Raw genomic sequence first — 26,197 nt, forward strand, 5'->3', positions numbered from 1 at the left:
TAATTTAGAACCTTAACATTACAATGGGCTACAAAGTGGATTTTCTGTTTAAACCATTTCTTGTTATTTTCAGATTGTTAGAAATTGAAGACCATTTTTTTTTTCTAAATTTTCAACCGCAGGGTCTTAAGAGCAACCTGTATCTTCCTTATATATAACTTCCTTGTATAACCACTTCCTTAAAAATACTTTCTTACTTGTTTTGAGATAGTAAGCCATACTGCCAATATCTTTCCTTCTCCCTTCTTTGTCCGGCCCACTGACCCAACCTCTGAATGGGGACCTTCTATAGCTATTTTCTAATAAACACTGGCAGTATTGTCAGCCTGGAAAACAGAAACGTAGTTCTTTCTCGTTTTTTCTTCCTCAATGTGAGAATCACCTCCAAGGAGAATTTGCTCCCCCTCTCTCCCGTTCCTTTTCCTCATTCCTTCTACCTTCCTAAGTAGGACAATTTAATTTGTCAAAAGTAACCACCGTGATTTTGAAAGTTCAGCTCCTATTTGGACTGCAGTTACGTAGCCAGAATTCATAATCACTGGGAGCTGTCACTCTGCTGGTCTGCATGTGCATTAACTATTAATGGAGAAATATTTAAAACCCACTTGCAAAGGAAAAGCTCCATTTTTTCATTTCTACAGATCAAAGGTGGCATTATTCTTGGGCTCAGGGAAGCTTAAGACACCTCCTCCCCCATCCTATGAATTTTATAGACTGAGTGACCTAGAAGTATCTCCACAATCAACGAGGCTGGAGCTCAGGCTGCTGCTGTCGCCGTTCTGCCCTCTGCAGCAGACACAGTTGACTCTGCAGGGCTGGGAGGGTGTGCCCTGGCCAGGGCTCCTTACTGTTGCCACAAAGCACTGCCCATTCTCTGCCAAGTGCAAAGCACAGATGACAGAGCCCTTCGTGATCCTGGTTTGGTGTGGAGTTCTAGAGTCCAAAGGCTAATTTCAAGGGCCAAATTCAAAAGTTGCAGTCTGATGATTACTACTATTATACTTGAACAAGAGCTGTTTTCAGATAGTATTCAGATAGTATGAAGCTCACCAAAAACAGCACATTTATGGATTTACTCCTTGAGAATGGTCTAGCTGCTCCTCATCAATAAAATATTAGACTATATCATTTCCAAGGGGTTAAAATAACCCTTACAGCTTAAAAATTGTATAAATTAGTACGCATTTCAACTAAGACCTTTATACTTTCAAGGAATTCATACTGAAGATTTTACATTTCATTTTGAGGGTTAGTTGCTCTCATATAGTTCTGCTTTTATGGCAAAAATGCAAATGACCTCTATCTTTCTCTGTTGGTATAAGTGTTACACAATTATGTCCTATGTGCAAAAGGAAAAGGCCCGTTCACTTTGCATAATGCAATGCTCACTAAAGAGGCTAATTACATTTTTACTCTGCTCTGGATTTGAGGTTGTTTATAAGAATTCACAGGAAAATTTTTAAAATGTTTTTAACACTGAAATACAAATCAGAACTGGGGAAAATATAAATAGACTAGAGTCCCTTTCTCTGAGAAGAGTTAATATGTAGGCATATAGACTGTATGGTCCTACACACTTAATAAAGATCCCAAAACTCCACTCTGGGTTTCCTGGTAGTGAAAGCAAAGAGGGAAATGTGCTCAATCGCAAAATTTACATCTTCCATGAGAAAAAAAAATCACACTTCATTTGAAGACATTAAGTTTATTTTGATACTTAGATATGAATACATTTTCTCTTAGGATTTTTTTTTAATATGTAAGGGATTAGAATGGCATGGTAGTGAAATATCTAACCACCATATTTCTTACAAGTAAGTTTCTAAACATAATACTTCTACCAAGTGAATTAATTATTTTTCTCTAACTCTGTTGCCAGGTAATGTTTACAGACTTTGATCACAGCTCTCACCCGAAGGTGGCACTCCTCTCGATGATAGTTTGGCCAGGTGGAATTAATAAGAGAGGACATCAATATTATATATTTGAAGAGAAGAGGATATTAGGAAAGTGAGAGGGAAATATAAGCATTGAAGAGAAAGAAACACAGTTGAAATTAGTTAATCTACAGTTTACCAAACAAAAATGAATAATTTAAAACAATTAAATAGAAAAGAGTAAGTTTAAATCATGGGTGGGTGAATGAATAGATAAGAAAATGCTAAAAAAAAAAAACAAATACGAGCAAATAAAAAGAGCTAAACACTGAAAGGATTGTTTTAGGAAAAAAACAGATAAGAGAAAGGGATAAATTTTAAAGGAGAAAATGTCACTTTTAGAGAATTTGGGTCTGTATTAAAAGGCAAGCATTATGACTTTTAAAAGAAAAACTTCTGGGGAATAAGAAACAGCATAAAAAAAGAAAAATGGGACATAGCTGGCTTGCTATTTTATAACTATTGATGCCAAAATGATGTTGTCATAGCTATGAACCAATCAGAGAAAACAGATTAATCACGCTATCTCTATATTTTATAAATTCACAAATTTCAACCCTCTCTAATAGTTCTCTTTTATTTTGTTCTGGACCAGGTCTAAATAATTTCATATGTGGCCTGATACCTTTAAGACTGAACTTGAGCTTCTAAAAATATCTTAGGGTGGTTCATAGTCATAGTCTAGGTCATAGGAGGTAGGCTTAAAATAGAAGAAAATCCATTACCTTAAAAAAAAATTTTATTTTTTTACATGTTGGTGTTTGGGTATAAAAGAAGTGTGTCAAAAAATTAAATTCTGTTAATTAGGATTTAGTTTGGAATTTCAGTACCAAAATGAAGCAAATTACTAGTTATTGAAGCAGACAAGGTAAAAATGTAGCAGATATATCAGGCACAAGAATCTAATGATAATTTTTTACCTCTTTCTCAGTAGATTAATTGTAGAGCTTAATTGTATGTTAGATTAAAACTCCATTAAGATAAGAAGAATATGCTTAAAATCATTATAATATTTCAAATAACATTATCTAGTCATTTTAAAAGTGATCAGAATAGGAAAATCTAGGCTACCTCCACTGCTATGTAGAAATGGATTTGTTTTTCCATTTTTATTAAAGTTAAAAAGTCCTTAGATTAACTGCCATATTAATGTGAGCATTGATGAATCAGTGTTTGCTATGAAGACTTAAATATGCATATATTTTTCTTTTCTTTCCTTTTTTGAGAGAGGATAAAACTCATCCTGAACATGTTCAGAGGAAAAAGTGGATGGATGTGGTTTCTGAACAATATAGGAAACACTGTTTTTGCTGGAGCTTACAATTCCTGTTTGAATCACTTTTTTAAGAGGGGAAAAAAAAGAAGGATGTTAAGAGAATAGTATGCCAAGAAATAGTTGGCTGTGTGTGCATAGGGGCAAGTGAGGAAAGGCCGCCAGCAGTCTTTGTCTCTGGTGGGTGAGCTACTGTCCGGAAGGTGCGTTGGCTCTCTGGGCTGCCTCTGCTGTATTGTGCTGCTCCCTCTCTCCCTGGCCTGGCCTGCTCTGGCCTAGAGTGGATCAAACAAGCCGTGGGGAAAGTTCCCCTCATTTGCATCACTTCTAGACAGCCCTGTCGTACTCTTTGCTGACAGGAAATCACTGTCTTTGTCACCTTTTCTCAGGGCCCTCCTTTTGGCAGAGATGGGCCATGTGACCACGCTTAATCACAACAACAGGGCTGGCTCAGGACTCAATGACATGTTTTCCTCAGCACTTCAATAAATGGGGTAGAGGAGTCAGGAGGAAATGACTACATTAATTTTAAAGTGAAAAGATAATTAACACTTGAAGGACTAATGCTACAACCTATGGAATTATTATTCAAATTGAAGTTAATTTATCAAAAACTTGTGAAAACTATCTCCCCTAATGCAACTGTTTAAAAAAAAATAAACCTTGAATAGTAAGAGTTGGGCGTGTTGGAGGGAGAGTGGGAAGAAGGCGGGGAGAGAGGGGCTTTGGATGGAGAGGGAGAGAGAAAAGGGGGGAGAGAAAGAGGGAAATCATAGCAGGCATTAGCTGTGTTTGAAAAAGCAACTTAAATGGGCTAACACTTCAACATTTGGGACTGAAGGCTGGAGCATGTAAAACGCTTACTTAGATGATATGAATAGGACACTGGCAAACAAAAGCAGCAGTGTGCTCCTAGAAAACTGTGCTTCAAGGAGTTTCCTTGGCAACAGAAATGCAGTTCCAAAAGTAGACAGAACTTTCCTCAGAAAACATACTATTAATAACAACCTTCCGGAACAACTTGGAACAATTTGACGACTTGGCAATAATAATGCCAAGTGTTCTGCAAATTAATCTAACACATAACAGTTATGTTTCCCTTGCCCGTAACTCTGCTGGACCCTACCAAGAGCTAACTCCTTGCTTTTCAGTGGCAAAACGTGAAAAATATTTCTAAATGTTGTCATGGAAAAAGAAAACCAAAAGGAGTGCTGGTGGCCAACGGTGTCCAGTGATTGTGTTTAGCCTTTTGGAACCTACAATTGAATTTAATGAGATCAGTTTATTCCAATTAGAGCTACTACATTTAGTATCTCATCCCAACAAAGATGCTTCCGTGAACAAAACTTGTTAAAGGGTTAACAGCCTGAGAATTGCTGTGATGTGAAGCACATCTTGAGGCCATTGGTTATATAAATGTAACACTTCACTAAATACGTGCTGGGTGTTATTTTTAAAAGCATCATCATTTCTTGTCAGCCCAGAGAATAAACTAATCTTGGATCTACTTGGCCAATGGGAATCATTTGAATTCTCCTGAAGGCAATACGTTTGCCAGCCATGAAAGGTGTAGTGTTCCCCTCCTCTGACCTTTCCTGAATCCTTGGATCTAAAGGTTAAAAGTAATCAATATCTCATTGCGCAGCTTGGTTTCAGGGTAATAAGTAATAACCATCATGTTAAAATCCAAATGATTACAGATAGCACTTAAATGAGTTGACCTGTTTGGGAGCTTTTATTAATTGCAATTATCAGGATAATCATTAGAGTTTGCTAATAAAATTTGGATTAAATTGCAAAAATTTCAGCCTTTAACTTTTGAAAAACGACTCTTAATTAGATGTGAATGTGCAGTGTTCCCTCCTGTGTTAAGCTGAGAGATTTGGCTTCAACCCCACATATTTGTAGATTTCTTTCTGGTTTTTTATAAAATAAATTAGAGGAACATTTAAACTCCTCATAAGAAAGGGTGTTTGTTAGGTTCACTGCCACCTTTGGCTCCAGAACTGCTCCATACTATGTGTATGTTTCAGTTAAGTGACTGCATGGAAATATCCCTCACCTACTTTTTTGCATTTCCTATTTTTAAATTATGTGTCTTCAATGGTTATAATCATATGGAGGCTAATCTGGCTTGTAGCTAGAAAAAAAATGTATGATGTATGATTACACTTTACATGATATGAGCTGGGAATTATTTATTTGTTTTTTTTAAAAAAAGGACTACCAAAGTTTAATGATGAAAACCAAGTATTATCATTGTCAAAGTGGTCTTGATATAAAAATAATAAATGTTAGGTTTAATGTTCCATGCATTTACATCAGTAAGGCACTGGTTGTCATCTATAACTGCCTATATCAGGAAGGCATTGGTTTTCGTAACCATATCATAATGACGACACTAAATCATATAACTTACAATGTAAGTTATACCATAACCAAGTGTATAAGATATGCTACTGAACCCAAATATTATGTCTGTATGATTATTCTAAGTTTTTATAATTTATTAGAATTTCATGCATGTATTCTCAAAACAGGAAGGTGGGGATAGATGGGAACCTAGATGATATTTTAGTTATTTCAAAAAGGGTCCTGGTGCTGTCTTCTGCAACACATATACTAAAATTGGAACAATACAAAGGAAATTAGCATGGCCCCTGCACGAGGATGACACACAAATTCATGAAGCATTCCATATTAAAAAAAAAAAAAAGTCCTGGTACCTGTTCAGAATAGTCTGGAGAATCCTGGATGGGAAAAGCTTAACCATAGTCCTTTCACAGATAAACTCATTAACTTGCTTTTTGTTTCTCCTAATCTTGCTACCATGTCTAACCTTAGAAAGAGGTAGATTTGTGGTTGAGGAACATCATATTTGGAGTATTAAGATTGTCCAAAACCAACTGTTTCCTTTACTAAATTTCCATCCTGCCTTAAATCCCAGCCTTAAGATTCATTTCTTTGGGGACGCCTGGGTGGCTCATTCGGTTAAGTGTCTGCTCTTGATATTGGCTCAGATCACAATTTCACGATTCATGGGATTGAGCCCTGCATGGGGCTCTGTGCTAACAGCACAGGGCCGACTTGGGATTCTCTCTCTCCCTCTCTCTCTCTGCCCCTCCTCTACTTGCTCTCTCTCAAAATAAATAAACATTAAAAAAATTTTAATTCATTTCTTTGAGGTAAAAAAGAGTGCACTTTACTGGATGCAGGTATTCTATGGGGGTAGGAGAATAATACTGAATTAAATGTCAATTTTAACATTTAGTTTAAATGGAAGGGCACTAGGAGGGGAAGATAGAAGGGGTAGAGAGAAGAAATCTAGGAAGGGAACCAAGGATAGATGTTATTTATTCCACCATTTGATAAAAAGGGAAGTACATTCGTGTGTGTGTGTGTGTGTGTGTGTGTGTGTGTGTGTGTGCGTGTTATGAGATAGGAGTAGGATGGAGGGAGAAAAAAAACTAAATTGGTCAAATCTTACTATTTGACTATGTTAGTGCCCCCTGTGCACATTCTTATTTAATGCTCACAATGATCCTGAATTATTTTTCCCTACTTCATGCATCTGAGCCTGAAACACAGAGAGGTTAAGTGACTAGCCTAAAAGACAACTTGTGCCTCAGGTTAGACTAGGGTTTGCTGAAATTACAAACAACCCCCAAGTCTCAAAGGTTTACGGTTATGAAGATTTACTTCTCACAGGATCAGTCATCCTCTTAAATATTCCTTCAATGTGGCAAAGAGAAAAGAGAGTTCTGGAGGGTCTCACTCTTGCCATTAAACCTTTACCTGGAAGAGACACAGTTCACTTCCTTTCAAAATCATGACCAGAAGTAATCACACGGCCTCACCCAACTCCAAAGTGGATGGGGAAATGCATCTCTACTCTAAGCCTGAAAGGCAGAAAGCAAGAAATTGTTGTTGGGCTGTATCAATAACTATCACAAGAAATAAGTCACTTTGAACCCAGTCTGGGTGGCTCTAATACCCACAATCTTTCCTTCACGTGCTCCTTGCCTGCTCACTATTGTCCCATATTGTCTTCTCCACAAGAGGAAAAATTCTTGTAAATGCATTTTCCTCCCTCCACATGAGCTTTTTGTGCCTAGATAAGAAAGAAGGTCCTACATATTAAATGGAACATCAGCAGAGAAAGCATGATGGACTTGGGTTTGCTCTTTAGCCAATCATCAGGCTATTCTATGAAACTCCCCAAACTTTCTTAAGCACCTTAGCAGCCTGGGAAAGTGTTACCATTTTGAGTCTCACGGGAACCTCCCATGTTTTGTCAGACTCAGGAAAGCTAAGGCTGAAAATATTTATGTTTTTGGGTGAGATGCACTAAAGGCAGCAATGCCCTAGGAAGGTTCAACCTCATGGATCCTGTTATTGCCAAAGGGAGTTACTGAAGAAGGGTCCCCATGGAGAGATACTCTAGAGGAATATCATTTGCGGAAAAGCCATTTTCCAGTCCTGTCAAGGAGGCAATTTTAGTTCTCAGAAATAGGGCATTCCCGAGCATATTTTTAATAATGTTGGCATTTGCAGAGCTCATACATTCTTAAACTAGGCACTTCTGTGACACTCTGTACCTAATGAGGCACACTGGGGTAAGCTAAGAAGGAAGTGGTGCTCCTGCTGAACCTTCATTCATTTACATAAGACACAAAACATAAACATACACGCACATACATACACACCCATATTTTCTTGTACTGAAGCCAAGAAAGAGTCAAGCAGGCTAATACCTTTGGGGTTGTATAATTTTTATTCTAAATATTTTTAGACCACAGATCTCCAGCTTTTCTCCAGAAGGACATCTATACATCCCAGTAACTCATCTGAACACACTATTTCAGCCTCTTTCTAAGTAATTGATTCTATATGCTCACTGACATTTGCTTAAAGAAAATTTGTGACTTGTGATATTTCCCTTGTCATCTCATTTTATCCATTAAAAAGTAGGAAGTTTTGTTTTTGAAAAGTAGGAAGTTTGTGGGAGAGGTATAACACACACGTGGTTATGCACACACATTTATGTGTTTACAGATATACACATGCGTCTACAAAGTATTAACTCATTTATTTAAAAAAAAAATCTTTCATCAGGATTGAATCTGGATGAAACCAGATTCCTTGGACCAGATATGCTTGTAGTCCCAAGACATTTAAATCATGCATGTGTAAATAACTATATAAACTTCCTTCGTATATGCCAAGTTTCAGTTTGGAGCTCATTTCTAGGTTATAAATCTGGGCATATTGGATTTTGCTACCTTAATTAGAATAGTTTACTCCTTCAATATTCATAGGTGCATCCCTAAAAGAGCCCTCCTTGAGAATAATTTAGCCATGAGTACTTTGTTATAACTAAGTGCATATTTTTAGTGATGATAGATTTGGACTATGTGGACCAAATTTGAGAATGAATGATTATAATTTTTGTTAGACTCCACACTCCAGGATGGCAAGGTTCATGTCTGTGTTGTTTATTGCCATATCTCCACTGCCTAGTGCAATACCTGGCACATAATAGAAACCCAATAAATATAAGTTGAGAAACACTTCTCAAATAGGTTTATTTAATAATCTATTAATTAAATTCTATCAATCAGAACTATGCTATCGTTTCATTACTTTTGCAAGAGAACAACCCTATTGTCATGCTCTGGTAATGAAACATCATGGCATCCTCTTATATTGTATAAAAAAAAGAAGAACAAAAATCTCTCTCATTTAAAAACCAAAGTGCATTAAGTGTAGTTCTTAATACTCAGAATACTTGAATTTGACCAGATTGGTATCAGGGAGAAAGACAGGGTGGTAAGGAAAGAAAGAGGGAGGGAGGAAGGGAAGGATAATGATGCCCATGTCTGAAACAAAGGGTACAAAAATGTACAACTAATCACCATAATTCTGTAGCTAGTCTACAACCTCTCAAACTGTAATATTTGTTGATGTATTTTATTTATGTAGACATTATAATTACTTATTTCATATAACGATAACATGTATCATGCAAATATAAAACCTAAAAATAGAACAATAGATACAGGTGAACATGCACAGCCATTAGAAATGGTAGGAAATCAGCACATTTTTTTATTCTACCATGGTTAATGGGAGAGTTTATTGACATATTTGTTGTAGAAAATTGGCTTCAGATGAGTACGTATATCTAACAAAGTTGTCGTGAAGGAAGTGAGAAAAACAATAAGAGATTTGGACTTTAGCTCATCATGATGAGGGTGGATGGATAGAACCTAAAAGACTGATTCATCTTTCCAAAGCTACAGCTAACTAACTCAGAATATGCACCTTAAAAAATCCACTGCTGTAATGTCGGAAGGCTGAAATGTAATGTTGAAATTTTCTCCCACTCTTTCATTTAAAAAAAAGTTTCACACCTCATAATTTTAAAAATAATCCTCATATATGGTCATTTATATTTTTTACTTAGCCATTAATTATAGGATTTATTGATTTTAAGAATTAAGAAAAAGCTAAAAGATGTGCTATTTATAATTGGAATTTGAGAAAGATTTGTGATGAATTTACTTCTTGCTCCTATTTATGTCCACCTTGACATCCTTCCCACTGAACTTTGTCTTTCCTCCTCAGCTTTCTTCAGCTGAGACATGTTGAGATTTGAAAATAAGTGTGAAGAGCATTCCTCTCTGTGTGATTTTTCTCTCTTCTTCCTCAGTCTCTTCTGCCTGTTGATGCTGAAGATCCATTCTGTGAATCACTGGATTTCTTACAAGCCATGAACAAAAATCCTCATGTTCATTAAAACTTAAGCTAATTGAATTCTTGTTCTACAACATGGGAATATAGCAAAATAACTCAAATTTGGCTAGCATTTTATAATCCATGTTTTGATGATAGTTTAAGAGGCTCTGTCCGTCCAAGTTTGGGTTAGAAAAAGAAATGAAGTATGGAAACACTGTCAGAAGCCTTTTCTGTTTACAAAAAGATCCAGGGATACCATGAGTAATGCCAGAAATCTCATGTGAAAGCCAGCTCTTGTGGGATTTTTTTTTGAGCTCACCAAGTTCAGGAAATAGACAGTTCCAGAAAGCTGATTGGAGTTCAAAGATTTTTTAAAAAAATTAACTGAAGTGAATAATTGTGTTCTCTGTCCATTGGCCAACACTGCTGCTCAGATCTGTGCCCTGCTGGGGGCATACGTCTCCCTGGGGCTAGGTAATATTGGGCACTTGATAAATACTTTCTGATTTAAATTGCCTGCGTAATGAGTGTTTTCTTCTGAATCTTCCAAAGTGAATCTCTTAGAGGTTTTGCACAGTTATTTATTTCCATGGGAAGTAAGGATGTTACCTGGAGTTTCAGTACTGCAAGTGACCTCATAAGGACCTTCATTTCATTTCATATTTTCCAAGGATTGTTTTTCCTCCATCCCAGATAGGAGAGAATTTGTCCTCCATTAAAGATCTTTCCAGAGGGAATTCCACAGCCGCCCATTAAAATGTTTAACAACTCTCTCTGCCCTTAAAGTCTTCTTATATCTAGTGTAAATCCCTTCTGTTGTTAGGTTTAATTGTCAAATCGGCCAGAATCCATGGTCTGTAATTAAACCTCTTCTTTCTGTTTTCTATACAGTCACATTTCTCAAGCTTTTGCAGGTTTCTTTTCAAGTTAAAAAATCTGTTAGAAGTCCTTTATATCAGCTTTGTCTATACTCCATCTAACTGAAACCACTTCTGCCCTCTTTCGTAGGAGAAAATATGCTAATATTGAGACAGTACTGGTAAATCCATATATTTGAGGAGCTTTAACAAGCTCCACAGATTTCTCCATCAGGTTTTTCAACTCTCTCTTATTAACAGTTAATAAAATACTTCATGGATGGTTTGGAAGAGGAATATGGCCTGTCTGAGATGGTATGACTTACAGTGTATACCTAAAGAAAAAGGAGTTTGAAAAGGAAAAGAAAATGATATAAAAGTGGGCTAAAAAATCCTCTTCCCATTTAGGGACAGAGCTGCTGCTTCTCCCAGTGGATGTGTAATATATTATTTATGTAAGACAGAGCATCATGCTTTTGGCTCACATTCCATTTGGAGCACATACAGTATGACAGTTTCCTTGGCTTATTGTTGTATATATGGCTATCTATTTTTAATACATTGCTTTTGTCTTTTTTTCATGCTTGCTTACATCTGTTGTTATGAAAACTGACATAAAGTTTTTAAACATAAAAGAAGTGATGGAGAAAGAGATGGTAAGAGACAAACAACATTTCAAAGGAATGCAAGATGGAGAAACAAGAGCAAAGTCTCCATGGAGAGAACCCAAAGCAGCCTCTGCAGGATAAATGGGAGGGAGGGTCAGAACATATTTCTGTAGTCACAGAGAAAAAATGGTCATGAGGCTACAGAAAGCATTTCTAAGTTAGAAGGAGCATAGTACATTTTCCACCAAAGTGTTTAGACTTTTTAAGCTGTAGTTTTCAAACCTGTGAAATGGGGATAGGGATAGCACCCACTTTGAAAGGTTGTCAGGGTTCAATGAGTAATGTATGTAAGGGGTTCATCCTTGTGCTTGGTAAATAGCTTAATACATAAGTAATACAGAATCAGGGGCTAACAAACTATAGTCTGAAGGTCAAATCCAGCCCCCAGCCTGTTTTTTAAATAAAGTTTTATTGGAACATAGCCAGGTGCATTCATTTATATATCACCTGTGACTCTTTTTATAGTTCGATAAGAGAGTTGAATAGTTTCAACAGTGACCATATGTCCAGCATGCCTAAACTATCTGACTCTTTGCAAAAAAATTTTACCAGTCCCTGGTATAAATAGCTATTATGTCAACTCTTTTGTAATATACATTATTCTACAGACTTGAATGATTTTCCAATTCAAATTTTCTATCTGTTGTATCGCAATAATACCTGTTGAATATCGTTCTTTTGCCCAAGGTTCTAGTTTTCCTTTTGTAACAACCCAAAGTCGGCCTGGTTTCCTTGCTTTTCAATGTAGCATTAAATGGTTAATTGGTTCATTTCACCACCAGGTGGCCTCCTACGCTCTATTGTGCTTGTGGGACCCAAAGGAAAGCAGAAAATGGATCTAATGCACTTCTTTTAACTTTGGCTGTGATGCTGCTCTTATTAGCACTTCTCTGGTGACTCCACTGCTCTGAAATCGCTCTATATTTATATTTGGCCCCGAAACATAAATTCACATTGACCTTTTTAGAAGATGAATTATAGATCAGAGTTAGAAAGAGTTAAAAAGTAAAAACAAAATAAAAATATATAAATGCATACTCACACATACATCAAAGTGATTTTTAAAAAAAAGAAGTTTGGCTATCACTATAAGAGGTTTACCATGACTCAGTATTATTCTCATATGTGTACTGGCAGAGTTAACTAATCCTGAAGCTTCCACAGGAAAGACAAAAGCCACTGCCACTCAGATCTCCATATGTTAATTTCTCTTGAAGGGCATAGGTGGACTTCACCTCAGTGCCCCAGTTTTATTAAGTTATTTTATTTTCTAGATTCTTATTTTGAGTTTTATTTTATCTTATTTTTGAGCTTTACTAAAGACCAGTGCTTGGCGAGAAAGATTAGAAAGCTGTGTGATAAAGTGCTAGAGAAGGAGGCTGGATTCTCCTTGGGCAAAGACTCTTCTCCCCGCAGGTTTCATTTTCTTCATCTGTGGTAAAACCAGAAGGATGGATTGGGAGCCTCTGAGGCCCATTCCAACTTCAGTATTCTCTCATTGGTGAAAAATGAATGATTGATACAATTAGTAATTGATTTGATATGAACAATGTGGCAAAACCAGAATTTTAGGAACTCAATTTCAAACGGCAAGGAAACAAACCCATGGGTAAATATAATTTTTTGGAAAACTACCATAAAAAGTGTATAGTTTCTAAATGTCAAATTATTTTGGTTCATTTCATATGGTGTTCATAAATGCATACTTTATGAGACTTCTAGACCTTTCCTTTACATTTTACTTTCGTTCAGTGGTAGATAACTATTCAGTTGGATTCTCAACAGTGTCTTAAATCTGTCATGGAAGTTTAGCTTTCTCTTTGATGTCTTATTTTCTACACATTTAAATTCTCCTACCTTTTTCTTTGAACACAATGATCAAATCCTCAGATTTCTTTACAGCAGAAAATAGATATATTCACTTATATTTCCATTGAAAATGGGTCATTTTATATGGTACAGATAACCTGTTCTTACTTTCTGCCTGAGTTGGGATACGCACATCACTGGTTTGTATTTGAATTGTCACATTGGATGTCATGGCAAATACTGCTAAAGGCATTTAGCTGTCTATGAGGAAAGGACCAGAATTGTCCCTAGGGCATTTTGGTAAAGAACAGGCTCACGTTTGAATTCAGAGTTACCCAGGGAGACATTGTGACAGGCAATCTCTCTAATTCCGAATTCCCTACTGGGACTACTTCTCTGGAGATTTATCTGGTTAAAGGCAGATTCATACTTGCTTGGGGAAAAATTGATTACAAGGTTTTTCCCACTTTGCAAACTGCACTAATTAGTATCAAGCTCAACTAATAATATATGAAACTTGAATTACTTTCTGTTTGCATAAGCACAAACATTTCCTACTTTCTTTTTTTCTCATGTATTTTTAAATATATGTTCATATGTCACATGTTGATGTCTGATGCATATTAGGAATGAATGGTCTAATACTTCACCTTTACTTTAAAAGTAGGGAAAAGTAGAAAATGATGCTGTCCAGTCTGTTGGGGATTATTATATGCTATGAAAAAACAAAATAAAAAGAAGATTATCCTTTTTCTTAAGTAATTTATAATCCATTTGGAAAAGCAAAACCAAAAAACACAAAAGAATAGTAAAGATAACAAATATGTGTGGTACCAAAAAATAAGTGCTAGCCTTCTTAGAACATCTTCATAGAAGAAATGATATTTGAATTGAGACTTGCTGGATGGAATGTAAATAGGTGGGATGGATATAGGTGCATTGCAGAAGAATGGGATGTGGGGGAGGAAAACCTTCAGAGGTAGGGGTTGGTTTGGTGTGACACCTAACAAGGACTTTACCAAAATCAGGAAGATACACTGGAGAAGAGTAGGAAATGAGCAACACATCATAATTGCTTTTGTCCGTGTGTTCAATTAAAGTCAACAAAAGGCAAGAGACTTTTCCATTGAATGTTGAATCCTAGATTCAGTGTTTTCTTTAGTGAAGGGAAGTTATATACATAAATATACAAACTAATGGCATAAAGGAGATGAGAAAAGTTATGCAAAAGGTCATATTTTCTTAGCAGGCAACATTGGATCAAGTTTGAACAAACACTTATATATAGTGCTTTTTATGTAACAGAGCTGTTCTAAGATCTTTGCGTATATGCATGCATTCAAACCTCACAGCAAGCTTGTGAAAGAAGTATCGGTAGTATCCCCAGATGAGCAACTAAGGCACAGGGAATTGCACAGTTAGCAAGCAATGCGAACAAATTTTGCTGTCCAGTCTGTTGGGGATTATTATATGCTATGAAAAAACAAAATAAAAGGAAGATTATCCTTTTTCTTAAGTAATTTATAATCCATTTGGAAATGCAAAACCAAAAATGGGCAATCTAATTCCAGGCATATATTTTTTATTTATTTATTTATTTATTTATTTATTTATTTATTTATTTATTTTTGCCAAACTCGTTGAATCTCACTGATTCACAAATTAATATATTTGGCATGGGTCCTTGTCTATTACCATGCTTATAGAACCTAGTGATCAAATGGTTATGTGTATGTAGGTTTTGAGAAGTAGTTTTACTAGGTAATATCAACATATTCCCTCCTCCTTCCATTAATGGTAGAGAAAAATAGTAACACTTTGTTGATACATTTTCTAAAAGAAGGAAACTGTATATATATAGTTAATAAATATGTATTATAATAAATATATATATAATATATGTTATATATAAATATTATTTACCTTTTCAGTGACTCCATTCCTGTGTGACCTATTTTATCCTCTAATGTGAACAGCAGTTACAATACATTATTCCTAAGACATATAACAAAAACAAATGGGAAATATGCAGTCTTACCTTGCAAATGGGTAACAGATGAGAATGTCATACTACAAACATATTAAAATCAAAGACTTTGTTTTAAAATAGTACATTATACATAGAAAACTGAAATTTCATACAAACAAGATCTATTTATATCTTAAAATGTCTATGGTGGATAAGTGGTAAATATATCATTGTCCCTGTTTTACAGATGGGATGACCAAGGAAATATGAAATAAAGTCCCTCACTATATAGCAAGCCACCATAAAGCAAAGGCAGAAGTAACAGTCACAAAGAAAGTGGTGCCCAGTCCAGGGGCTCCCTATTGACATGCTTAGAGAAAATCCAACGAAATCACCAATGTTAGGACCTATTTCTTCTTGAGAAGTTATCCAGCGTTATGGCTGCCCTAAATGGCCACATTCTAGTACTTCTGCTTTTTTTTTTTTTTGTTTAGATCTCCACTTGCTAGATTTTTGCAGCCCCTATGCAAAATTTTAAGTCATCATTATCATATTCTTTCATCTGATTATTTCAGAGGAACCATTCACCGAAAACCTTCTCTCTAGCTGTGATTTCTTTCCCCTTCTGCAACATTCTCTATTTTTATTAGTTTTTATGCTTTATTCTCTGTGGACTGTTACTGTTTCCCCTATCTGGAAAAACCTTTGTAATTTCCCCTATTTACTTATTACTTTCTCTCCATCCATCTGTGCATTTCTTTCATTTTGTTCTCTAAATCTTTACTCCCTCCTCTTTCTCACTTTTATCACTCTTGTGATTGGATACACACACACACACACACACACACACACACACACACACACATTGTGTTTCTTTTTGATGGATCTGTTCCAATAAACTTCCTTGAATGTTTATGGCAGACTCCCTCACATAGCTGGAAAAATGCTGAGAAGCAAGTATCATAACCAAGGTTTGTTTATTCTTTGTAGTCTTAGTTTATGCTAAGAAATTTTCACCTGTACCTCAGAGCTTCTTTAAATTATGAGCCATCATTCTTCTGAACAACTATGACTATCAGTGAGAGCCTATCTGCCCTTTTAGCCTCAACTTCATGCTACTAAAAATTTGTGGAGGTTTGGAAGATGAAATTATACCAAATGAATCTGGCCATAGGAGCTGCAAGGGTGGAGTTCTTAAGTGTGTTTTGACCACCCAGAAGTCACTTTATTTTTTTGTTTGTTTGTTGTGTGTGTGTTTAATTTATTTATTTAAATTAAATTCAATGAATATACAGTGTAGTATTGGTTTCAGGAGTAGAACCCAGTGATTCATCCCTTACTGAAGACCCCACTAAAAGGGAGAATTACAGGCCAATATCCCTGATGAACCTGGTTCCAGTCATTTTGAATGGCATTCTTGACCTTATTGACTTTGTACCCCCAGGGCCTACTAATTTCTTCACAACTCTGGACGATATCTAAAGATGTGTTTTCAAGAATAACAGCATAGCCTAACAAATTAAGCTAAATTCCTTCTGAAAGTTCTGTTCTGGATTTTAGAGATATCTTACCGACCTTGGGCAAGTCACTTAGCTTCTGTGTATCAACTTCTAATCTGTAAGACAGAAGTGATATCACTTACTTTCCCCATGGGCTTGCCATAGGAGAACAAAAAGAAAACAATCCATTGAAATGACAAACTTTCTGATGCTGAAGCAACAAACAGTGCTTAAAGCTTAAAGCCTGAAGCCTCTAGTTTATTTCCTTAAGATCTCTCTGTAGTAAATATGGACATGTACCCCAAAGAAACCAATCAAAGAGGCTACAACAGAAAGATTTTTAAGTCTATAGCAGACTGGCGTTGGAACTGGAAATTGGACCCAGCCTCTTGCATCGTGGCCAAATATTATTGCTATGAGAAAACTGTGGATTCCCAAAAGGTGTCCTTAAATATTGAAAAGGTTTCTGTCACCTTCCTCTTTTCCCTGATACTTTTTATAGAAGCTTTTCTTATGTTAACCATTCCTGGCCATGGGAAACAATTAACTTTGTTCACAGTTTCTGTCTAAAAATTGAGAGTAATACTTCTATATTGGAAGTTCTGATCAAGTAAGTTTTTCACTGAGCATGATGTTCATTTTATTATTATTATTATTATTATTATTATTATTATTGAGAGAGACAGAGACATTGTGAGCAGGGGAGGGGCAGAAAGAGAGGGAGAGAGAGAATCCCAAACAGGCTCCGCACCATCAGCACAGAGCCTGATGTGGGGCTCGAAGTCACAAACTGTGAAATCATGACCTGAGCTAAAACCAAGAGTCGGATGTTTAACCAACTGAGCCATCCAGGTGTGCCTAATGTTCAAAGATAAATGGAGGCAATCACATGCTTCTCATTTCTGTGTACTAATACTATACCTGACATATATTTCAACAGATGATATGGGCTCCCTTGGCCTTTTTGGGGGGAGAAATTCAAATGAATAAAATGTTTTCCAACTACCTTCTACATCTAACCCAGAATGCTAAAAGTTACAGTGGATAAAGGGTGATCAACACATGATCCATGATGTTACACACTCCACTGTTGGAATTTGTAATGTAATTCTGTAACTACATTCATCCTCATCTGCTGTGAAGGTACTAGAGTACCCTCAAAAAAGTGGCCTAAGGCATCAAATATTTTACAGTTCAGGGATTTGGGTGGTCACCAAGAAAAACTCCATGGCATTTGGGTCTGTTAAGATTATAGATGTAAAAAGTCATAAGTGCTCTAAAAAGAAAAAGCCTCGATGTGAATACATAAAGGTGCGATGGCATTTCCATTGTGTTTTGAGAGCAGTAACTCTGGAAATGTTTTGATTGGCTTTGTCTTAAAACGTACAAACATAGTGAGTTGTGGATATGTTTCTCAGAGCTAGTGGCCATAGTCCCTGGGGAACGCCCATTTGCACTAACCTTGACAAGATAGTTTTTTATAATGGCAATATGGGGGAAAGTGCTTTCAGCCTTCATTTGGGCCACTGATTCTCATGGATTTCCAAAGTCACCATGTTCTGAAGCAATATCTTTTTGATAAACTACTATGGCTACAGTATTCTACCTCTCATTTTTCTTGTCATCCTCAAAGAGAAAGCAAGGCATTCTCTTTGAAGAAGCATTATCAACAGCATTAACATGAGAAATATATAGTCTCTTCCTTATGAAATTAATTTGGCATTATTTTTGAGGTGCGCAATATCTTGGCAACTGCTTTGGTTTAAAACTCTGTGATTTGGGAAAAGCACGTTTCAGAATGTTTAATTCAGCAATACAAAAGGCACTAATGAAATATGCATGTATGAATTTTATATCATATTAGTTCCCTCTTTCTTGAAATCTGAATAAAAGCCAAACATCTGGATTACGTTTGAAAAGCCTGAATTTCCAATTTTCAGAGAGATTCAATCTATTTTGACATTGCACACTTAGCCTTAACATTTACAGTGTGCTATTAACATTACTTGCAATTGTAAAAAAAAAAAAAAAAGTCCATATTTAAACAAACTCGGTGCCTCCTAATACTAAAAATATATCTATATTTGAAATGGCTGCCGCTGCACAACCATATACGTCCATGGTGTTTAGGCTTCATCAGCATTTCTATTATAAATACTTGCATTGAACAGGCCTATAATTCAGCTATAGAGATATGGGGGTAAGCTTTGATATATAAATTCTCCTATGGTTATATATTAAAACAACAAACAGCATTTCATGCGTCATTTCATTTGAGAAACTATCCATTGACTCAATGTTTTCTAAAGATCTCAAATATTCAAGGTACTCAGTGATTGGTCAAAGTATAGTCCTCATCCTTTGAGAGTTTATTCTTCAAATATAAGACAAACAATAAGATTGCTGTTTTTTTTAATAGATATTTGAGTATATTTTGACAGCTAGACTAAAGGCAAGTATATATTTATGGTCCTAATTCAGGGAAGTTAAGTGTGGATATCAGTGCTTTATCTCATTTCATTATCATAGTTTACTTAAGACATAGCTGGTCAATCAAGCTTTAAGGGGTAAGGTAAGAAGTTCTATGTCTACACAAGAGATTAAAGAAGACAGAAGAAGGTGACCTTGTGTTTGAAGTTTGCATAATAGTAAGCCTTCAGTGGACTGTGCTTTACTACATTCAAATTTTTACTGGATTTCTAGCATATAGTAGATTTCTAGCATGTCTCATTCTTCTGTGACATGTGGGGAACAGCTCAAGTCAGATGTCCCTTTTCTCTTCTTATTTTGCCTTATTAAAAAAATCCATTAAATTTTACAGTAGTTCCCAATTAAGCAAAAATAGATGTATTTCAAGGCATTTGTTTAGGTTAGAAGATGGAAAGCAAAAGAAATAATACTTTTGAATTGGAAACTTTTTAAAAGGAGAAAACTGAGTTTCATTACATTAATTGCTGCTCCTCATGTCTTTTTTCTTCCTACATTGCGTACTCTAACAGATATTACATAATTGCATAACTATTCTTACTATGTGCTGACATGACATTACGACAGCCCTGATATGGTGCATCATAATGAAACCGTAATTAGAACAGTCATGATGTATTATGGCAATGATCCACATCGTCACTGAAGTGCATTGGAATGCACAGAAAACCCATTGAGATGTGCAGATTTTCAACATAATATAGCACAACCATGAAGTTTCATAGCATGGAGGAGAAATTGCCATTATGCCCACACTGCTGGCAGCAAGAGTATATAATGCATTTCTTCAATATGTTAGAGAAAGTTCTGCATTGATGGAAGAAAATTTTTGAGACTGGTATTTGTGAAGTTTTTGTCTTAAAAAAAATCTACAAGAAAGACCTTGTTGAAATATGGACTTAACTGCATATATTCTATAGAAGTTTCCTATAAAATATTTAGGTTTCGTTTAATACCTCAAATTCAATGATTGAAGTATTTTTCCTGAAGTAGGACAGATTGAGGATGATTTGAGGATTTTCATTTAATCTTGTCTTTTCTTCTCATTTTTCATGCCCTATCTTGAGCTTAGATTGTATGGCTTACGTTTTATGTGGTTGTAGCTTTGCTCCCTTATTGTTCTCCTGGGTTTCTCTACATGAGAATCTTATATGTGAGTCTTGTTCAGTAAATGATGGCTTCTTCTTAACTTGGTGTGTTTTGATCTTGGCATTCTTTCTATACATAATAATATGATTGTTACGGCTTATTTGGCAGATGTGAGCCCAAAGAAACTCAACTTTTTAAAGTAGAGAACTTTCAATTTTATTTTCTAGGCCAATCCTCATTTAATGCCCTATTGTCTCATAAAATTTCCCAACCAGATAGACTTCTGGTCTCTGTTTGAATACCTGTGGTAAGTGGAAACTCACTGTTGCCCAGGCTTCATTTCTACTTACTCTTTAGCCTCTGAGCCCATTCCTGATCTCTGAGATCCGATGAAAGAAATGAATATTTTCTATTGAAAGCCCTCTAAATTTTCCAAGTCTGCTAACATGTCCTTCCCGCTCTTCTGTCATCTTCAATTCTTCCTTACTCCTTGGCTGAATATCTTCAGCTCCTTCAACACCCTGCTCCTTGGAGAAGTGTTGAATATTCTGCCTTCCTTGAATGTTCTCCTTTGGACAATTTATACATTGTCTAAGTCTCCCTTGGAAAATGGAACCCAACCAGAACCAGGACTGCAGGTTTGGGCTTAGTAAATCATAGTCGAGCTGATTTGTTACTTTTCTTATTTATAACCCTGTGATTGTTTCAGTCCAGCTCCAAATCATATTTCCTTTTTTATATTTACCTTCCACTATCCGTTGACTCATTGAACCTAATGACAATGAAGCCTATTAACTTCTATTGTGTGTACAGTTTTTGTATTTTTTTTTAATCAGGGAGAGATTATGAACTCAGACTTGACGTTGATCTTATCTCCTACTTAGATTTAATCTACTATGCCAGCATATTGTGTTCCCTTTAGAGTATAGTATTGTCATAAATAGACACTGTGAAACAGTTGCCTACGCATTCAGATCCAACTCAAAGATACAGTTTGGCCTGTAGGTGCTAAAAACTTTTAATTCAACATATAAAAGTTAGGAGATTTCACAGAAAAATATATATTTCTATCTGCTCTTAAATACATATACCTGTCCATATAGAAGCCATATTGAAGCCATATTCTCACATGTGAACAGTTGGCAAAGCTGACTAGCAGCTACCCCTTTTAGAGGAAACTTGTATTCTCCTATCCTCCACAATCCACACTACTTCTTCCTATTGCCCCTTCACTGGGATCAAATGTTAGTAATCATCACATTTTTGCATTGTTTTCCTGTAGTAGAGAAAACACTTCTCTTTTTCCAAGACACTGGCAGTAGTTAGAATATGAAAGAAAATGACTTCCCTCAGCTCAACTACTTTAGTTAGTTGCCAGCTAGTAGGCTATTGGAGCTGGCCAGTACTGGCTCAAGAGAGCTGATTGTTAAATATTCAGGAGTTTTGCTAGCAGTAGCAACTTTTGGTAGTTTGAAATCTGCCATGGTGGGAGTATATACACCAGGGAAATCAGCAAGCACCATAAATCAGGGCTTCCCCCACACCCCCAGAGAGCTGGGTTACTAGTATACCACCACCTGTAGATATTTGAATTTCTGATCTCTGACATAAGATATTTATTATTATTTATTGGTCACTGAGATTAGTGTAATCAGCCAATCAAATCAACATTGCCATATACGTATTTTACTCATATGTGTCATTAATAAAAAAATATTGAATAAGATGACCAAAAAACAACCTGTGGTATAACCTATCCATTAAACAGTGATCATTGCATATGGTTGTTCAACAGGTTCTCAGGAAAACTTGTACTTCTGTGCTTCTAAATGATTGCATCCTTCTGCTCCCTTTATGCTTATGAAAATCTAATAGAAGCACATACACCTGATACAGGAATTCACATCCTTGCTGTAGGGATTTAAGTCATTAGATTTTGGGTGTATGTTCTTAGCAATCTAATTATGTTTAAAATCTGGTTAGTAGTGTAGTAAATAACTGGTATTGCTACAAAATTGCATTGAGAAGGTAATAGGATTGAATTTCTACACAAGTTGACAGTCAATTAAAATTTCCATATATCCAATGAGTTAGCCAGTTCTTGGCCGGGGAGCTAGAACAAATGCCTTCCTCCTAAGCCGATCACTTCAAAACAGGCAAAATTTTATAATACAGTCAAATCAAGACTCAATGCCTCAACTAAAATGTGAGTTTGGCTTATCAAATACAGATCAAAAGCAAGAGATAGACCAGAGAGCACCCACGATCTTTCTTCCTTAAATTCCTCTATTTTTTATTGTCACTGGAGGAAAAATAACACATTAAAACCTCCTTACTGAATTACTGTCCTAAACCAATAGATCCATGGGGCTTGTTCAGCTAAAAACCACAACAGACTTTGTAATGCAGTGATGTAATCTTGGCTTTGTGTCATTTATATTCAACCTAAAAAAAACAATTTTCTTGAATAGACAGGCTGACAACAATATTGTTCGGTGTGGGTTTTTATTTGGATTCTTTCCAAATGGTTCACATGCCTTCACAGTAACACATCATGCTTGCTTACGTTTTTTGCCTGAATTCCAAAGTTTGCCCCTTTTACTAGCTTTCTATTTTTCTTTTAAGGTCTCAGTTATGTTTGTAAAACTAACCAGCTCCACCACAAAATTAGGATGTATCTTGCAGAGTGCATTCATTTTACTTTTTGCATATTTTTCCTGAGGTCATGTCAAGGTTAGTTTGAATTCCATCCTACATTAAGACTTCTTTCACAGCTATTTAGCTCGGCAGCCTACTCCCCGCTGGGGTCTGCCCCTTGGGCACGTCAAAGCTTCAGACCTGACAAATCACACACAGATGAAGCTGTACAGTTTTTTAAACAGTTCATCAGTAACTTTTCTTTATCTTTTTCACTATCCTCCTTCATATTGAGATTTTTTTTTCCCTCTGAATTACCATTTAAGGAATCTTAAATTCTATGTGGAACAGTTTGTTTTCCATCGGAATTACCAACTGGCAATATCATTTATTTTCTAGTAAATCATACTAATAGCCTCCCAGTCACCAAGACTACAGACTGAAAGATGTGTAGACCGTTTCTGACTAGTATAAGTGTAATTCCACTATTAAAATCTATTTGTAGCAGGAAGCTTAGTTTTAGATCGGTGGCTACATCTACCCGAATCAGGAAAAAAAAAAAAGTCAACCATAAAAATGCATCGAGTTTATGACATATTATGGGTTGAGCCTGGAAATGTTTCTCAAATGGTTAGTAATATGCCCTTATCAGTATTTTAGCAAACTGTAAAACTAATGGTGCAACTTCATTTCCTGTTTAATTGATGAAGTTAAAATGCTTGGTTGCTAATGAGTGTATTAGCAAACAATGTCCCCTCTACAGGCTTAAGTAGATCAGGATATTTTTTTAAAGCAGCTTACAGTCCTTATTTTTATATAATGAAAAAAGTTGGCTGCCATAGAATTGCTAGATCAACTGAAGAAATGGTGTAATTATTGTTGTGTAGTCACTTTGGCAATGTCAAACGGCCAGATTATAGTTTTCTAGTTCTCACACTAGAAAATAGTTATTTTCTTTTACAAACCATAGGCTTTTCATTACATTTTCATTCAGGACAAACAATACCTGAAGATCTTAACTGCAGACTAAGCAGAAAACTTAGAAGTGCAAAGAAAAAATAATATCTGAATGATTCTCCTCTCCTCAGTCCTCTTTTACAGTTAGCTCAGTATAAAAGTACCCAGCAAAGGGGTCTATAAAGGTTGCTTGGTTGAAACTAATTAAAGACAGGTCTAAATAGAAAAAGAAAAGAAAAAGGGATCAAAGGAATTACATTAGGTGTCAGGACGCTGTTTGGGGAGATTTATTTAGAATTTTGTAATTCTATTACAGGAAAAAGCTAAATTCTAAAAATGCCCATTTTTGCCCTAATTCCATATTTGCGTTATTTTTGCAATAAGATACGTGTCAACAGGCAAACATCTTGAAGAAATCATTTCGGCATTGGCGCATTAACACATTATGGTGAAAAGAGAGGCTTGTGCTTTTCACGCAGCGCATTTCAGTCTTCAATTAATGTGAAAGCACTACAATGCCTATGCAACTTCTCTTGCCTAGTGGTGCACCATTTATCATTGCAGTTTTACATTGACCTTGACACCCACTTCATTAGAATAAAGATTGTCTACCATTTAGGTTACATTGTTCCTCTGCACAGAGACCCCATGCAAATTTCTGTTCAGATAGAAGAGCTGCGAGGCTGTCAGAGGTCATCTGCATTAAATGATTGCAGCTATTTTCCAACTGCTTCTTTTCATTCTACTCAATTCAGGCTAGGAGGATCAATCAAGTCCTCTGCCTGAAACAGTGGGACTGCTGGGAATATAACTGTTTTTGGTAGTAGTAGATATGCCCTAAACAGTATTAAATATTTAATATAAACTCATTAAAGGCCACGCAAAGGCTTCAGACAGATATCAGATTTATAGAGAAATGTAAGGGACTAGAGAACCTTTAAAAGATAAATAGAAGGAGAATCAATTTTATAATTTTAGAGAGTAAGATTACAATAGTTCTTAAACTTAGTAAATCTTTTCAATGGAGACTTTTTTCTCACCCTTGACATGGGCAGGGAAGGGAGAAGACAGGCAGGCTTGGTGGTCTTAGGCAGTATTTTACAGGAAATCAGAATGAAAAGTTTTCAGTTCTTGGTGTTTTTAGTTTTGTTCTATAACAATGAATACCGTCCTGGGTATTTATTTTCAAAGGCTTAGGTATTTGTTATGTAAAAGAAATGATTGGAGAAATAAGTTGCCAGGTTTCCTACTTAAGTTTTCTGAGTGATATAATTGGAATTAAATTATTAATGGGAGATACTTTAAAAAAGATTGTTTTATGATCTTCTATTAGGGAATTTGCAATTCATTTTAATATTTGTAGTTTGATTTATATTAAAGATAATGCAATCTATGTCCAATTAACAATACATGGCCAATGTAATGTGATTTCCAGATCATGCAAATGGAATAAGCTAGAAGAGGGGGTAAAACTCAATTCTTAACCTCAGATGTAATTTGCTGTGCGAGTTCTGGCAATTTTAAATGACATTGCACTTTTTAATTTTTCCAAGGGCTCAGCAGCAAATTTATCCCAATCAAGAAAGCCTATTATTAATTTACAAGGACAATTGTAGGAGTCTTTATAATTTCTCTGTGCAATTATTCGCCATAAATTGCTAATGGTAAAATACAAAGAGTTTGTAAGAAATAACGACTCTTATTTGTCGTGGGCTCGAGCCGCCTTCTTCATTCTCGAACATCTTCCCAAAGTGTTGGTGAAATTGGCTCAATGTGAAACATCACATGTGTCATGAGATGCTGGACACTGGTGTTCTGGAAAAGGGGGCAACACCAGAGGTGCTGCAGAGACGACACTGGCCTCTAGCAGATTCCAGCATGCGGGGGCATGTACAGCTGAGCTGTGGACCCTGGACTTTCATATAAAAAGACTCTTTGTTCACCACTGAATGGCATTAGGCATGGACTTGCTGAGGGGCCACCATGAAGTCTCGCATGAGGAGGGCAAACACTAGCCAGAAAACACAATGCGGGAGTCATAGACAGACACATCTCTGCATTTTTGTGCAAAAATGCCTATTTTCCACATATAGTTTTGCTGGTAGTTTGGTGTTTTGGTGTGTTCCTACCATAGGCTTTCTTGTTAAAAGACTAAAATACATTCCCCCCCCCCCCACTGTATTTTCTCTATCTGTTGTGTGTTTACAGGAAAGGAGATTATGCTGGATATACAGGTGTTTGTGGTATTACTTGGCACTTGGAAAGATATTCAAATTT

General features: G+C 36.0%; 1 protein-coding gene and 1 non-coding gene across 7 annotated transcripts in view; both read left to right on the top strand.

The window, feature by feature from the left end:
* The window catches only part of AKAP6 (A-kinase anchoring protein 6), a 487,092-nt gene that overhangs the window by 360,202 nt on the left and 100,693 nt on the right, over window positions 1-26,197 (top strand). The gene's annotated exons all lie outside the window — the stretch shown is intronic.
* On the top strand, window positions 5,809-5,915 carry LOC121032566 (U6 spliceosomal RNA). Its single transcript, XR_005791376.1, has one exon. It is a non-coding gene; the product is annotated as a U6 spliceosomal RNA (small nuclear RNA).

This window comes from Herpailurus yagouaroundi, unplaced genomic scaffold (assembly GCF_014898765.1).
Source record: "Herpailurus yagouaroundi ecotype Mexico unplaced genomic scaffold, PumYag 141, whole genome shotgun sequence".
NCBI classification, from domain to species: domain Eukaryota; kingdom Metazoa; phylum Chordata; class Mammalia; order Carnivora; family Felidae; genus Herpailurus; species Herpailurus yagouaroundi.